At 49.1% G+C, this 5820-nt stretch overlaps 1 protein-coding gene across 3 annotated transcripts in view; it reads right to left on the reverse strand.

The window, feature by feature from the left end:
• MRVI1 (murine retrovirus integration site 1 homolog) overlaps window positions 1-5820 on the reverse strand; it is a 126008-nt gene that overhangs the window by 70712 nt on the left and 49476 nt on the right. The window lies entirely within an intron of this gene.

Below are 5820 nucleotides of genomic sequence, written 5' to 3' on the forward strand. Positions count from 1 at the left end.
GACTTCCCTTTCACTTTTCACTTTCATGCATTGGAGAAGGAAATGGCAACCCGCTCCAGTGTTCTTGCCTGGAGAGTCCCAGGGACGGGGGAGCCTGGTAGGCTGCAGTCCATGCTAAGGGTCGGACACGACTGAGCGACTTCCCTTTCACTTTTCACTTTCATGCATTGGAGAAAGAAATGGCAACCCGCTCCAGTGTTCTTGCCTGGAGAGTCCCAGGGACGGGGGAGCCTGGTGGGCTGCCGTCTATGGGGTCGCAGAGTCAGACACGACTGAAGCGACTTAGCGGCAGTGTACTTTGTCTCGTGCACGTATCCTCTACGAGCAGCTACGCTTTTGTGTACTTCACTGCACAGCACTGTATGGAGTGCAGGAGTACAGTAGCTTTATTTCAAGCCCAGGATGTCCAAAAGCATAAAAGCTCACTATGTTCTGGGCTTTTTTTATGTATTACTGGTGTGAAAAGTATTATAAACCTATTACAGCACAGTAGTCTACACTGATTGTGTTAGCTGGGTACCTAGGCTAACTTTGTTGGATCTATGAACAAACTAGACTTACAAATGCATTTTCAGAACAGAACTCCTGCATACGTAGGGGACTTATTGGATCAAGTAGATGCTCAGGGAGGCCTGGACTGAGAGGAACACGTGTGTGTGGCCTGAAGAGGGAACAGCACCGTGGCCTGGGTTTCTAGGGCTCAAGACACACCCAAGCGCGCTGTTTTATCGGGACCACGCTGTGGCGCTTCAGGTTTGTAAGGTGGTAAGTTCTACGGGGCCCAGGTTGGCTGCCTCTGACAAGTGGTTTTGGGAGCAGAGGACAGTGTTCCCTTGGTCCTAGCACCCCTCACAGAGGCCCCAGTGCCAAAGCTGAGAATGCTCAGTGCAGGGCATAGACCAGGAATGTGGGCTCGGGGGCCAGGCTGCCTGGGTGCAAGTCCTGGGCCTTTCACTTACAAGCTGTGTGACCCTGGAGCAAGGTGCTTAACTATGCTGTGCCTCAGTTTGCTCAGCTATGAGATGGAACTGATGATGCCTACCTCATAAGGCGGCTTTAAAGTTAACTGAGTTAATAGAGTAGTAACCCCAACAAGGTCCATTTGGTCAAAGCTATGGTTTTTCCAGTAGTCATGTACAGATGTGAAAGTTGAACCGTAAAGAAGGCTGAGTGCCAAGGAATCAGTGCTTTTGAATTGTGGTGCTGGAGAAACTCTTGAGAGTCCCTTGGACAGCAAGGAGATCAAACCAGTCAATCCTAAAGGAAATCAACCCTGAATATTCCTTGGAAAGACTGATGCTAAAGTTGAAGTTCCAGTACTTTGGCCACCTGATACAAAGAGTGGATTCACTGGAAAAGACCCTGATGCTGGGAAAGATGGAAGGCAAAAGAGAAGGGGGCAGCAGAGAATGAGATGGTTGGATAGCACCACCGGCTAAATGGACATAAATCTGAGCAAACTCCAGGAAATAATGAAGGACAGAGAAGGTTGGTGTGCCGCAGTCCATGGAGTTGCAAGGAGTCAGACACACTTAGCGGCTGAACAACAATGAAAAGCGTAGTACCTGGTAGCACAAGGTTAGCTGTTATTACTGGCTTTATGGATAATGGAGAAGTGCAGTAAGGGAGTGATTAGAGAATGATGATCAGAGTGATGCTGGAGGAGATGATGTGAAAGATGTGAGGTCAGCTTATGAGCTCACACTGACCTGCCCCTGGGGCCTTCCAAAACCCAGGGGATAGGATAGGGGGATAGGGGTGAGATCCAGTGAGAACTGGGCTCTTATAGTTAATATGAATGTCTCCGTACTTGAGGTTTGTAAGGTCCCTCTGAGGAGGCCATGCAGTTCCAGTGAGTGGAGTTGCTAATACGGCTGTTGGTCACAGGCCTGGAAAGGGCTGATGTCCTGGTTACACTGCCTCTAGGGCCTGGGGGTAGGTCTGGTGCCCCACAGGGAGGCAGAGAGAGGCTGGAATGTGTGGGGAGGGGTTGGAGGAGGCTCTGAAATGTGCCATGGCATCAAAGCCTGGAGGAACTGGAGGCAGAGAGGCTCTAGGAAGACGCAGAAACCTCCTTCATGCGTCTGTGGGTCTCCACCCACAACAGGCCGCTGTGACGACAGAACTGAGGGAGTCGGGCGAGGCAGGCTCCAGCCTGACCAGGAAGCAGAGCTGCCAACCACGCACGGGTCCACCCCAGGGACTTTGGTCCAGCGGGTGTAGGTTGGCAGAGGAATCCAGGGGTAACAAGCTCCCAGGTGACTTAGACCAGGCAGGATTTTGCCTGTCTTTAGAGGAAGGGGCTTAGATGTGACCTGAGATCCCTTTCAGCTCTGTCGGTCTGTGATCCCATAGACTTGTATCCTCACAGCTTCTGTTCCTGCCAGAGCCTCTTGGCTACCAGCTCATCCCTTCCGGCCCTTCCCTGTTCAAAGGCCAACCCAGGAAACACTGCTCAGGACACAGCCTTACCAGAGGGCGTCTCCAGGAGGCTTTAATTCTTTGTGCATTTTGATTATAGCTTCTGCTTGGGATCTTAAACAGTATATCTCTCTGTCTATCTGTCCAAGTCTGTGCGTGTCTGAAAGTGTGTTTAGGTCTGGCATGTGTATGAGTGTTCATGTGCTTATGAGTGTGTTTGTGTGTGTATGTGTGCGTGTGCAGAAGGAAAAACAGGATCTTTTGTGTTTTTGTGTGAGACGGCCTCAGCTAGTGCTCGTGTCAGCGATGGCAAGTGGGGGCTGGGACCTGAGGAACCAGAAGTAGGGCCGGACCCCGGGGAGCCGTAAACTCAGAAGGATGGTCTGTTTTTGCCTGTTTCACAGAGTGGGAATTCACACAGCACCAGGAGTTCCAGCCCAGTCTTCCTGGCCTCTGCTGCTCTGAGCGACTCAGGCTCCAGCCCCAAGGCTCCAGTCTAACTCTCAAGACCTAACTGTCTCCTGAGGCTGCGGCTGTCGGAGAAGCCCCATGTGGGTTGTCTGATGGGCACTCCAGAGGAAGATGCTCTTTACTTAGGATGCCTCTGGGTTTCTGGAGGACTCAGGGAGGCCCAGGGCCTGTCAGTCAGGGCAGAGAATAAAAGGATAATGAATCTGATGTGGCCTCCAGCCTGGGGTCTAACCTGTCCCAGCTCCACAGTCCCTCAGGCCAAAGCAGGGCCTCAAGGGCTGGGCTGAACAGACAGGGTCCAAGAGGCAGCCACTAACACTCACCCTGGGGAAAAGACGAGGAACCAGAGGTGTGTAAAAGTTAACAGACTCAACACCAGGTCTCTTGACCAGCATATGGAAGAGCTATGACTTCAGCCCAGGTTGGCCTCACTCCAGAGTCCATGTTCTGAAATCCTGCGCTAATGGGCCTCTCACAGGATCCGGGCATCCTGGCTCACCTGGGTTCCTCATGGGTCCTTCTCCTGATAGACTCTGGCACTGCAGAGGCTATTGAGGCCCACAAACAGTCTCCTTATTTTCTTATCTCCCCATGAGCACATAGAGGATCTTCAGAGATCCTGAGGGCCCAGGGTGTTTGTTGTAGAAGTCTGGTTTGGGAAAGTGAGTTTGTGGAGGCTGGAATCTGGAGTTTCTGCTGCTCAGCTGGGGCTCTCTGACCCTCAGCTGTGTGGTGAGCTCCTGGCACCCTATCCCTGTTAGTTATCCCTAGAAATTCACCCTCACCTCTGACCCAGTGAAGTTACACCTACGTGTGGTTTGAAGCCATGATGGGGAGAAAGGCCAGCAGGCTTTTGTGCCATCTGGTCTTGCGTCTTGGTGGAGGTTTGAAGTGTCTTTTAATTAGAGAGGTTTGAAACCAAGAGGAACTGAACTCAGTGTTAAAAGGATCTCTTCTCTGAGGTTGGAGCTGTGTCTCTGCCCATCTTTCATTAATTTATTTTTTTAGGAACACTTGAATACTTGGGGAGCAGGGCATGGCAGCCATTCAGGGGAGTTGCCCAGGATTCAGGTGCTAGATTTTGCATCAGAACCTGTCTTAAGGGCACTATCATTGTGAGTAAAGTGGACAGGGTCAGGGATGACCACAGCAAGAAGTGATCCAGGACTGAGGGGTGGAGATGCTAAGGGAATAGAATCTGGGAAAGGGAATGACCTGAGGATTGGGAGCAGATTGGAATCCAGATGTGTTTTAGTCTAGCTACCTAGGTGGCTCAGTGGTAAAGAATCCGCCTGCCAATGAAAGAGATGCAGATAATAAGAGTTCGATCCCTGGGTCAGGAAGAACCCCTGGAGGAGGAAATGGCAACCTGCCTATTCTTGCCTGGAAAATTCCATGGACAGAGGAGCCTGGTAGGCTACAGTCCAGGGTCACAGAAGAGTCGGACATGACTGAGCACACACACACAAGTGTTTCACTTTGTGTTGTACTTCCCTTCTTTAAACTCCGAGATTTCAGTAGATTAGCAAACTTTTTGTTGGGTAAACCTTACAGTCACTGTTGGTAACACTTTGGGGGAATTGTCCACACGTGATTAGGAGCAGCAGCAGGAAAAGGGCAACAACAGAGTACACAGTTTGGGGAAGGCTAGATGTCACCTGCAGAGGAGTGGAGGAACAGTGTGGAGCCACTGAAAGGAGCTGGACCGCAGTACCCACCATAGCCCAGGACACTCCTGGGAGTGGGGCTCAGTTAAGCCCTGAGCTGGTGCCTACGGCCAAGGGCATGGGGGCTTGGCTTACTGTCATTTAGAAATTCAAGGGCTCTCCAAGGCTGCCAAGTCCTACAGCATCTCAATCCTAAGAGCTTGGGATGTGGGGATACAAGAGGCTGTTCTTTTCTAATTATCTGTTCTTTTTATTATCTTAGTTCCCACAGTTACGATGTGAAAAGAAAACAAATGTCATTATAACATGAAACTATTCACTAAGAATCTGCCCACTTTTCAAACGTATCAAATTAATGCCAGCTCATATATCCTTCCCTTACTTAACAAGTATCTCTCCCTCAGTCTCAGGGACATTTGGAGAACTGTCAGATACAACCGGATGGATAAGTTCAGTGCAAACCAACTGCAAAGTTCATCAAGTTCAAAAGACCACGTCGGAGACCTTCACATACAAGATCTTAGATCAATGAGGAGCTCATGGAGTTGGACCAGTTAACAGATGAATTCAAAATTATGAGGATGATGGAAAGATAGGTTCTTCATGAGGGAATATTGAGGGATCGAAAGAGGTCCTTAGGAAAATGAATGAAGCCCTTCAATATTAAACAAGCAGAATCTCTTAATGAACGTGCTATAAAGTAAAATGTAAAGGTTGTGACATCATGTGAACAGATCGCTTCACTGGCATAGAAAATATGTAATACAAAAATCAACATACTTGATTAATTCTCTGTTCCTTCTAAAAATTAGCATATAAGCTATATTTTGTAATATGTACGGTTAAAAGTTTATCTTCACAATATCATTTGTACAGTTAAACCTCAATGAAACCTTTCAATCTACTTTCATCATTGCCTTTTTTATAATAAAATCTTACTGAAACCCTTTTTCACTATTTACTAAGAAACTTTGATCTTCATTTTAAGAGGATTCAGTTTAAGTGACCTGATGCTGGTGCCCACAGCCCTGACAGGACAAGGCCCTCCATGCTGGTGGTTCTCCTCCAAGTATCTCTCCATCCTAGGAGGGCAGTCTGACTTCCCAGGAGACCTCAGTCAGACACAGCCCAGGAGGTTCCACTTTCAGGGTATGTGGGGGCCAACTCAAATGACCTTTGTATATGTATTCCTTGGTGTGGAAGCCACACACCTTCCCTGGGCCCCCTGCCGCCTGCAAAGGCTGGTGGCACACCCTATGGC

Source organism: Bison bison, unplaced genomic scaffold (assembly GCF_000754665.1).
Source record: "Bison bison bison isolate TAMUID 2011002044 unplaced genomic scaffold, Bison_UMD1.0 scf7180017864503, whole genome shotgun sequence".
NCBI classification, from domain to species: Eukaryota; Metazoa; Chordata; class Mammalia; order Artiodactyla; family Bovidae; genus Bison; species Bison bison.